The sequence below is a fragment of the Schistocerca serialis genome, chromosome 1 (genome assembly GCF_023864345.2).
Source record: "Schistocerca serialis cubense isolate TAMUIC-IGC-003099 chromosome 1, iqSchSeri2.2, whole genome shotgun sequence".
Lineage (NCBI taxonomy): Eukaryota > Metazoa > Arthropoda > Insecta > Orthoptera > Acrididae > Schistocerca > Schistocerca serialis.
The window spans coordinates 427,142,794-427,154,464 of record NC_064638.1 but is presented as its reverse complement, the minus strand read 5'-3'; the positions used below and the strand labels follow the sequence as shown (position 1 = coordinate 427,154,464).

The 11,671-nt window shown below is 46.4% G+C and overlaps 2 pseudogenes; both read right to left on the bottom strand.

Annotated features, from left to right (window-relative positions):
- Positions 1-2,064: 2,064 nt before the first annotated feature.
- On the bottom strand, positions 2,065-2,277 carry LOC126423113 (U2 spliceosomal RNA; annotated as a pseudogene).
- Positions 2,278-10,483: 8,206 nt separating this feature from the next.
- LOC126422746 (U2 spliceosomal RNA) lies at positions 10,484-10,696 on the bottom strand (annotated as a pseudogene).
- Between the last annotated feature and the right edge of the window lie 975 nt (positions 10,697-11,671).

The following is an 11,671-nucleotide window of genomic DNA, read 5'->3' as shown; positions in this document are numbered from 1 at the left end:
CTGGTTCACGCGCCGATTGTGGGCGATAACGGTCGAAAAGCACCGCTGTTGTCCCACCTGGGTCAATCTCACGCAAAGTGGCGATACGGTGAATCAGGATTGCCGCACATTTGCGGGGAAAGTCAATGAGTCCAAGGCCACCATCGACCTTTGGCAGTGTACAAGTCTGTGCATCAACTTTGAATAGTGCATGCCGCCACAACAGGCAATATACTGTTTGTGAGATGGCTCTGCTGGTTTGTTTCGGTAGCGTAAGGAGTTGTGCTACATACCATGCCCGTTATAGGATGTAAGTATTAATCAGTTGGATTCAATGATGGAGGTCGAGTCGTCGATCAGTGTGACTCACGCAAAGTCCTCTGATGCGCGTGAGAATCCGCCTGCACGTGAGTGTTAAGATGCGCTGCGGACAGGCAGTCACCTCAAGACCCAAGATACGTTGTTCCCCTACAATCCGGAACCATGGGCGCTCGATGGTCAATGATCGTGGTCCTAGTGGGATTAGCACCATTTTGTTGACTTTTAACATGGCACCGGATGCTCGTTCATAAACGTGGAGGACTCGGCGAACTGAATCGATGTCCCTGGCGTTTGCTACAAACACACCTACACCATCCGCGTATGCCGCACTGCGGAAGGTGACGCCTGGGAAAGGAACACCATCGACCATTCGTCCGATGTCACGCAGCACGGGGTCCAAAGCGATAAAATACACTGACAAGGGACACCCTTGTCGAACTGATCGTCTGATGGGAATTGGTCGTGATCTGCAGCCGTTCACAATGATTGTGGAATTTGCTCCATCCAAGAAGTGCCGGATGACTCTTATGAAGTGCTCCCCGAAACCCATCCACGACATAACGGCCAGCAGGTAAGGATGGGAGACCCTATCGAAGGCACCGGCGAAATCTAGGGATCAATTGCAGCCGGGGTTCGAGCGTCGGCGGTGGGTGAGTAAGACAGCATCACGGTATATAGAAGCAGCGGTGAAGGTGGTTCGATTCGAAACGCCACATGATTGAGTGGGACAAAGTACCTTATTCATTACCTGTTTAAGACGTGAAGCCACACTTCGTGCCACCAACTTATAAACAGTGTTAAGAACGGTGATGGGACATACGTCTCTAGCCCGACAGTCGACTGTGACCTTTGGATTAAGGGCAATACGTACAGCTAGAAAATCGGCGGGTAGCTCGCAACCAGCAAAAATCTCCTCGCACATTTTGCAGGAGCGGTCTCCTAACAGGCCGGAAAATCTAGCACTTCAATTAGTGCTGGAATGGCACAATCGAAGGGCGGTATCCTTGCGGAGTACCGCCAGAGATGAAACACCGCAGTGTCAGGGCCTAAATGCTTGCAGCATGTACGCTCCACATGTGGGAGTCACACATGGTGGTGCGGGCCGATATGGCAACAGGCGACCGTCGAAAACATCGCAAAGGCAAGTGCCGGAGGGAACGACAAAATACGAGAGCACTCGTCAACAGCCCAGTACCACCCTCCATGTCGAGGAGTAAACTGCGACTCCCATTTGAACGTCGCTAGCTGCCAGGCCAGTGGAGAAGCAGTGAGGCCGCCCCACAGCAGCGCCAGGCCGGCGCGAGCTATACTGGCGCGAGCTACACCTAGCCGAGTGCTTACATCGTCCACCGCCTACTGCATATGTGTGTGTGCGTGTGTACCACGTATTCTGCGTGCGTGCGACGACGACGACGACGACGACGACGACGACGACGACGACGTTCGCGAGGAGCTAAGGTTATAACTCCAAAAAATATTATTAAAATTATCTGCGATAGGACCATAAGAGACGCTAACGAGGCATCCGAAGGCACTGTCCTGTGCCACCATAAATTACCAGCCTAGCGTAATGCGGCTGCAAGTGCGGTCTGGCTAACACCAAAAAAAAAAATTTCTTAAGATAATTTTAAATTAATTAAAAGAAATCGTGGTGTGTAAGCAACTAACTACTGGGGACATCAACAACTACGACAAGTTTTGCTACCAGCGGAATATCTGATCACTGCAGAATGTTAACCCATTTCAGGCTGTGTTTTAATTAATTTTAGGTGGGCCGATCCCGGCGGTACTGCAATGCCGGGCCAACCCGCGACAGAGGTGGAGCAAGCCCCTAGCACTCCGTCATAAGCCAAAAATGAGTTTAATATTCTGGTCGTGCAATGCAGGACGTATCAGATATTAAGCTGATGAGAGCAGATACTACACTTTTTTTCCCTCCTACCTCCCCTATAGCCCTACCTTTTCCTCTCCAAAAATGCCGCCATCCTCTAGTGTCGACGCAGCACGTAAAGCAGGGTGTTGTTAGCAGCAAGACTTCTTGCCATAAACCGAAAATAAAAGCGGAGGCATACTCTGCTATGCCTCAGGGGGCGATGACACACTCCTCAGAAACACACTTCCCTCTGCAGGTGTGAGGCAAGTGATGATGTTAAAAACTAAATAGAAAGAAATAAATAAAGACAGAAATGAAGGCAAAAAAAAAACAGCGACGGTAGCACACTCAAACGAAACTGGCGAGATAATCCCATAGCCCATAGAATTAACGAAGTAATAATCCCCTAAGATAGATTATGTGTTTTCCAATTTTCCAATAATTTTTCATACAACGTTCACACAGTTTCCATGTTACCAATTTCCATATTATCAGTATCATAGAGCAGTCTACTCTAGTGATGCCCAGAAGGCCAATATCAAACCTGGGGTATTTATTTATTTATTTATTTATTTAACCTGACCAGATTAGGGCCATCAGGCCCTCTCTTACATCGGACCAGTGTTTCACACATGCAGCATTTCACACATCAGAGTTACATCATGAACATAGTTTAAATGAGAAAATTAGCTTACTCTAGTGACAATATGAATAAAGAGTAGTGACTAAGACCTAATAAAGTAAATGCGGAAGTATTTTTACAACAGTTGCTATACATACATATTATGATAAAAGCAATAATAATAACAGTAAAACAAAAAATCAAATAATAATGATGAATATGACTAAGACCTAATAAAGTAAATGCTGGCAGTATTTTTACATCAGGTGCTATACATACAGATTATGGTGAAAGCAATAATAATAACAGTAAAAAAAAATCAAATAATAATGACAAACATGAGAAAGAGTGGCAATAATAATGAAGGTTTGTGCAGATGTACATTAATATATTGGTGTGTAAAGTAAATGTTTACTAGTATAGCGAGTTTTGGGTAAGGGAGCTTTAAGGAGGGGGAGAGAGGGAAGTAATGAGGTGAAGTGCACTCATGTACAGAGGAAGGTATTACTGTTGCTTAAGTAGATACGTCATTAACTGTTTTTTGAAGCCGGTCATGTTTTTAAGTTCTCTAACATAACGAGGGAGGTTATTCCAGAGTCGGGTTCCCGCTACTGTAAAGGACTTGGAGAAGGTGACTGAGCGATGCAGTGGAACGGAGAGGATTTTATTATGATGGGAACGTGTGTTTCTGTCATGTTGTTCCGACATGAGTGTTAGGGAAGAGGAGAGATATGAGGGACAGTGTACATTTATAAGGCAGTAGATGAGACAGAGTGTATGGAAATCTCTGCGTTTGTCTACACGCAGCCAGGACAATTTTGCATATGCTGGTGAAATGTGATCAAAAAGTCGAACGTCACAGATATATCGGACGCAGGCATTCGTGACCAGTTCTAGACGTCGGGAATTTTCCTGAGAGAGGCCTTGTAGGATAATATCGCTGTAGTCAATGATTGGGAGTATAAGCGTTTGTACTAATTTCTTTTTCAGATCGAAAGGGAACAGTTTTTTATATTTTTGTAGGACATGAAGGGATGCTGATGCTTTTTTGCACACTGCAGTTACGTGCTCTGTCCAATTTAGATTTTCATCAATTATTACTCCCAAACTCTTTGCTGATGGCGAGAAGTTAATATTTGTTCCATTTAGGATAAGAGGTGGTACGGATTCCCGATGTTTTGGGCTAATGAGCTTAGAGTGACCAACAAGTACCGCTTGGGTTTTAGATGGGTTTAGTTTTAGACCTATGTCCTGTGCCCAGTTTGACAGCGCATCGAGGTCAGTATTGAAATTTTCAATAGCTTTCTTGAGATTGCTTGGTTTCGCACTTAGATACAACTGAAGGTCATCAGCATACATATGGTATTTGCAATAGGTCAGGACCGATGACACATCATTGACATAAAGAGAGAAGAGTATAGGACCTAATACTGAGCCTTGGGGAACGCCTGACACTACCTGCCGCCATTGTGATTTTATATCCCCAGACAGGACGCGTTGCTGACGAGACATCATGTATGAGCGAAACCATTGCATTGCGCTTTGTGAGAAATTTAGACCGCTAAGTTTGGCTAGTAAGATGTCGAAGTCGACAGTATCAAATGCTTTGCTGAAATCTAAGAAGCAAATAATAGTCGCTTCTTGTCTGTCCATGGCAAGTTTCAGGTCATCTGTCACCTTTATCAGAGCGGATGTTGTGCTTCGATGTTTACGGAAACCTGATTGGTATTCGTCTAGTAGGTTGTTAGTAGTTAGGTAGTTGGTGAGCTGGTCATGAACTATATATTCTAAGGCCTTTGATAGTGCAGGAAGAAGGCAGATGGGGCGGTAGTCAGAGGCTGCTGTGGCGATGTCCTTTTTAGGCAGTGGCTTAATTTGTCCCAGTTTCCAGGCCTCAGGGAAAACACTTGTGATTAATGAATCGTTGAAAATGTCTGTTATAGAGGGCAGTAGTTGGTCAATAATAAGTTTTACCATCTGGATAGTGATACCATCATGTCCAGTAGATGCTGATCTAATCCGCATTATGGCTTTCTTGACAGTACTGCAAGTGACGTGCTGTAGATAGAATTTTTCTTTGCTACAGTCGTTCATCCCAATGAAGTAATCAATGATTCTCTGTTTTTTTTGCGGATCAATTTTGGTTGCAGGTAATGTGAAGAATCGGTTTAGTTCTTCAGCTGGGACCATGGGATTTTCTGCAACTTTTATTATGCCTAAACCAAGACTACGGAGATTTTTCCACAGGATAGCTGGTCTACATCTATTGTCAGCTAATGTACGGGCATGTCTGAGCTTAGCGTTTCTCACCGCTTGACTGGCTTTGTTTCGTTTCTGCTTGTATACAGCGTGATTTTCAGGTGTAGGGTGTATCTTGTATGCTCGATGTGCAGCATCTCTGAGATTCATGAGCTGTTTTAGTTCATCAGTCAGCCAAGGTGCAGGTTGCCTTTTTACTTTTCTGGTCTTTATTGGAGCATATTTGTCATATAGCTGAGTAATTTTGTTAGTGAAATCGTGGAGTTTGTCGTTTATGTCCATGAGGGGAGTAGAGGTCATCCCCCAAACTATTTTTTGTGCCTCAGTTTCGAGTTCAGGCAAATTTATGCGTTTGAGGTCTCGGTATGTAGACAGTTTTTGTTTCTTTCTAGGGCATTCTAGTGAATACGTCATGGAAATGATGTCATGGGCAGACATGCCAGGCGCAGATATTTGAGAGGTGCGGATTATTCTGTTCGGAGATTTCGTTGCGAATATATCTATGAACGTGTGACTGGTAGTCGTGTGATGAGTAGGTGCCAGCTGAAGTAGCGTCATATTTGAGGAAGAAAGCATCCTCTTAAATTTCCCAGTGGTAGGACTATTGCACAGAAAGTTAATGTTAGTGTCACCAGCTATAATTACATGTTCATATGACGATTCGAGACTAGAGAGGGCAGTTTCGAAGCAGGCGAACCCACCTACTTTAGGAGGTTTGTAAAGGACACATATTAAGCACTTTCTGTTAAGTGATTTGATCTCTATGAACATATATTCCACTTGTTTATCTACATTGTTGTCGGATGTGTGTAGTACTGTAGGTGACAAATCAGAGCGTATGTACGCCCCTACTCCGCCCCCTCGTCTGTTGCATCTGTCGTGCCTGAGAAAGATATAGCCATCTAGGTTTACGGAAGTTGTAGGAATACTTGGTTTGAGCCAAGTTTCTGACAAAAGTATTACGTGTATATCAGCAGCTTGAAATATATATTTGAACTCGTCGAAGTGAGCTGGCAGAGACTGGACATTTGCATGTGCAATATGCAGCTTGGTGCGTTCGGGTGTTGATTGCCCGAGGAGGCTGCCGACCGATGTTTGCGGGTCGTGGTTGGCGGTGACAAGAGGGTCTGGCATGAGGAATGCGGAAAGCGTGTGAAGGAGAGGCGGGTGAGGGAGTGTCCTCCCAGTTCTGTGCAGTGAAAGCGGCCGGGAGGGGGTAGGTCCCCGGGGAGACAACGGGATCTGTGGCCAAGGTCAGCGAGGTCTGCAACGGTTATGGAAGTAGCAGTGGGCTGGCAGGGGAAGGAATTTCGCTAAATACAACGGGAGTAATCTGCACGTTATGACATAGTGTGATATTAATTGCACTTATGAGGATAACAACTAAAGTATGATGGTGGGTTGCTAATTAAGGATGGAAGTGAGACTACCTAATGCAATAATTAACAAAATTACATGAGAAAACAATTAAAAATGAAAATAGTTATGTGGAGAAACGAAGAGTTGATAATACAAATAATAACAAATATTACACGAGAAAAAATAATTAGAGATAAAAAAAATAGTTATTTAGAGAAACGAACAATTTGATGATACATTAGTTACGATATGGATGACAGTGTAAACAATATAAACATACAGGTTAGTGGCAGCAAGATTAGACATGATTTAGCTTCTAAAGCACAGGCTTTCGAGTTCATTAACACTGCAAATTGTTTTCTTTCCGTTTTCGGTCTTAACCATTATCCTGCCGTCATTAGTCCATACGTTATGTAGCCCAAATTTCGAAATCGCGCTCTTCAAAATGTTTAGTCTTTCAGAGGTCAGATCCTCGCGTACTGTCAGACCCGACTTCGCGAGATTCTTCTTTGCTCTGAAGATTTCAGATCTCTTCCTATACGACATAAATTTCACTATTATAGGCCTTGGTTTTGTAGAACCTGGCAACCTACGACCCACTCTATGACTTCTGTCAATGTCACTCAGAGTCACCTGCACGCCTAGCTTTTCTTGGACAAGGTTTATCACAAGCTCATCTGTGTTCTCTCTGCTGCTCTCTGGAATGCCGAACAGTCTGAGATTATTGCGTCTCTGATATTGTTCGAGCTCGTCCGTCTTCTCGATCAATTTCTGTTCGAGCAGTCGTGCTTTCTCCTCACTTGCTTTTAACGATGTGTCCAGTGCACGGATCTCGCTCGCATTCGCCTCCAGAGTTTTCTGTATTTTGTCCGTCACTGCTGCAGTGACAGCATCAGTGATGGTTTGAACAACGAGCCCGAGCGTCTCCTTAGCCTGCAGCGCGGCACTCACCTCAGCCTTCACGAGTGCGGCGATGTCAGCGATGGCGGGCGGAGCGGCCGCAGCTCCCGGTGTAGACTCCACCCCTGCGCTGTCGCCGGCCTGGCCGTTGGCTGCACTGCGCGTTGTTCGGCGATTTTCCATTTTTAGTACGATTCCGTGTAATTGGTGCTCAGTATGTGATGTAAAATACGACACTCGGCAGTAGATATACGGCTTTAGTATATGTAGACTAGCCTAACTGCTTAAAACACCTCCAGATTTCACGTAAACTTGCGAGCCAAGCTAACGCACGTCACTCACTCGCCGCCATGTTGCGGTTAAGTCAAGAGTAGTTTGAAAGTCCGAGTGACAAAGATCCAGGGGTACACTCAGGCAATTCTTATACGAGGTGCCTTACTCAGCCTGGACCACCTTTTGATAACCATGAACCATTGCAACTTTAAGAAATCTTGCAAAAGTAATGGTATATTTCCGGTCACATTCCGCCAGGCGATGCTGGCTCCAAAGGTAGTCCATGAAAGAGACAGCATCGGTGAGGCAAAGGTCATAGATCGTGAAAATGGTGTGGCCCAAGAGCCACACCACTGCGTTATGTCGTTTTCGGGGGTTGGTCTGAATATCAGGCGTAAGGAACCAGTCGATTGGCACATAGTCCAGTGTAGTCCCACCGATCAGCGCTAATAGCACACGTGCAAGGTCCCACACTTCTGTGACGTGAGGGCATAAGAGACGATGCTCTCTGGTGTCTACGTCACCACATCGGCCGCAAGCAGCCGAGGGCCATAGGCGGATGGCCGCCAAGCGATGATTAGTGGGTATTAAATTGTTTACCACGCGATACCATAGCGCTGAAACTTCTGTGGGGAGGGCTGGGTGGTTGATATTAGCCCAAGCTTGGTGCCAGATGACCGATGGTCGTCTGTCCTCCAATTTATGTGGTGTGGGCTGGCTCTCGAAGCGCCTAGTAAAGGCGCTTTGATGTGCGTGCCTTGTTGGTGGCCACTGTTAGGACGTAACTTTGATTGAGATAATAGACATTGACTGCCGTCATCCGGAATGTAATATGTGTCAAACATACTGGTTCACGCGCCGATTGTGGGCGATAACGGTCGAAAAGCACCGCTGTTGTCCCACCTGGGTCAATCTCACGCAAAGTGGCGATACGGTGAATCAGGATTGCCGCACATTTGCGGGGAAAGTCAATGAGTCCAAGGCCACCATCGACCTTTGGCAGTGTACAAGTCTGTGCATCAACTTTGAATAGTGCATGCCGCCACAACAGGCAATATACTGTTTGTGAGATGGCTCTGCTGGTTTGTTTCGGTAGCGTAAGGAGTTGTGCTACATACCATGCCCGTTATAGGATGTAAGTATTAATCAGTTGGATTCAATGATGGAGGTCGAGTCGTCGATCAGTGTGACTCACGCAAAGTCCTCTGATGCGCGTGAGAATCCGCCTGCACGTGAGTGTTAAGATGCGCTGCGGACAGGCAGTCACCTCAAGACCCAAGATACGTTGTTCCCCTACAATCCGGAACCATGGGCGCTCGATGGTCAATGATCGTGGTCCTAGTGGGATTAGCACCATTTTGTTGACTTTTAACATGGCACCGGATGCTCGTTCATAAACGTGGAGGACTCGGCGAACTGAATCGATGTCCCTGGCGTTTGCTACAAACACACCTACACCATCCGCGTATGCCGCACTGCGGAAGGTGACGCCTGGGAAAGGAACACCATCGACCATTCGTCCGATGTCACGCAGCACGGGGTCCAAAGCGATAAAATACACTGACAAAGGACACCCTTGTCGAACTGATCGTCTGATGGGAATTGGTCGTGATCTGCAGCCGTTCACAATGATTGTGGAATTTGCTCCATCCAAGAAGTGCCGGATGACTCTTATGAAGTGCTCCCCGAAACCCATCCGCGACATAACGGCCAGCAGGTAAGGATGGGAGACCCTATCGAAGGCACCGGCGAAATCTAGGGATCAATTGCAGCCGGGGTTCGAGCGTCGGCGGTGGGTGAGTAAGACAGCATCACGGTATATAGAAGCAGCGGTGAAGGTGGTTCGATTCGAAACGCCACATGATTGAGTGGGACAAAGTACCTTATTCATTACCTGTTTAAGACGTGAAGCCACACTTCGTGCCACCAACATATAAACAGTGTTAAGAACGGTGATGGGACGTACGTCTCTAGCCCGACAGTCGACTGTGACCTTTGGATTAAGGGCAATACGTACAGCTAGAAAATCGGCGGGTAGCTCGCAACCAGCAAAAATCTCCTCGCACATTTTGCAGGAGCGGTCTCCTAACAGGCCGGAAAATCTAGCACTTCAATTAGTGCTGGAATGGCACAATCGAAGGGCGGTATCCTTGCGGAGTACCGCCAGAGATGATAAAACGCAGTGTCAGGGCCTAAATGCTTGCAGCATGTACGCTCCACATGTGGGAGTCACACATGGTGGTGCGGGCCGATATGGCAACAGGCGACCGTCGAAAACATCGCAAAGGCAAGTGCCGGAGGGAACGACAAAATACGAGAGCACTCGTCAACAGCCCAGTACCACCCTCCATGTCGAGGAGTAAACTGCGACTCCCATTTGAACGCCGCTAGCTGCCAGGCCAGTGGAGAAGCCGTGAGGCCGCCCCACAGCAGCGCCAGGCCGGCGCGAGCTATACTGGCGCGAGCTACACCTAGCCGAGTGCTTACATCGTCCACCGCCTACTGCATATGTGTGTGTGCGTGTGTACCACGTATTCTGCGTGCGTGCGGCGGCGACGACGACGACGACGACGTTCGCGAGGAGCTAAGGTTATAACTCCAAAAAATATTATTAAAATTATCTGCGATAGGACCATAAGAGACGCTAACGAGGCATCCGAAGGCACTGTCCTGTGCCACCATAAATTACCAGCCTAGCGTAATGCGGCTGCAAGTGCGGTCTGGCTAACACCAAAAAAAAAAAAATTTCTTAAGATAATTTTAAATTAATTAAAAGAAATCGTGGTGTGTAAGCAACTAACTACTGGGCACATCAACAACTACGACAAGTTTTGCTACCAGCGGAATATCTGATCACTGCAGAATGTTAACCCATTTCAGGCTGTGTTTTAATTAATTTTAGGTGGGCCGATCCCGGCGGTACTGCAATGCCGGGCCAACCCGCAACAGAGGTGGAGCAAGCCCCTAGCACTCCGTCATAAGCCAAAAATGAGTTTAATATTCTGGTCGTGCAATGCAGGACGTATCAGATATTAAGCTGATAAGAGCAGATACTACACTTTTTTTCCCTCCTACCTCCCCTATAGCCCTACCTTTTCCTCTCCAAAAATGCCGCCATCCTCTAGTGTCGACGCAGCACGTAAAGCAGGGTGTTGTTAGCAGCAAGACTTCTTGCCATAAACCGAAAATAAAAGCGGAGGCATACTCTGCTATGCCTCAGGGGCGACGACACACTCCTCAGAAACACACTTCCCTCTGCAGGTGTGAGGCAAGTGATGATGTTAAAAACTAAATAGAAAGAAATAAATAAAGACAGAAATGAAGGCAAAAAAAAAAAAAAAACAGCGACGGTAGCACACTCAAACGAAACTGGCGAGATAATCCCATAGCCCATAGAACTAACGAAGTAATAATCCCCTAAGATAGACTATGTGTTTTCCAATTTTCCAATAATTTTTCATACAACGTTCACACAATTTCCATGTTACCAATTTCCATATTATCAGTATCATAGAGCAGTCTACTCTAGTGATGCCCAGAAGGCCAATATCAAACCTGGGGTATGGTTAAGTCAAGAGTAGTTTGAAAGTCCGAGTGACAAAGATCCAGGGGTACACTCAGGCAATTCTTATACGAGGTGCCTTACTCAGCCTGGACCACCTTTTGATAACCATGAACCATTGCAACTTTAAGAAATCTTGCAAAAGTAATGGTATATTTCCGGTCACATTCCGCCAGGCGATGCTGGCTCCAAAGGTAGTCCATGAAAGAGACAGCATCGGTGAGGCAAAGGTCATAGATCGTGAAAATGGTGTGGCCCAAGAGCCACACCACTGCGTTATGTCGTTTTCGGGGGTTGGTCTGAATATCAGGCGTAAGGAACCAGTCGATTGGCACATAGTCCAGTGTAGTCCCACCGATCAGCGCTAATAGCACACGTGCAAGGTCCCACACTTCTGTGACGTGAGGGCATAAGAGACGATGCTCTCTGGTGTCTACGTCACCACATCGGCCGCAAGCAGCCGAGGGCAATAGGCGGATGGCCGCCAAGCGATGATTAGTGGGTATTAAATTGTTTACAACGC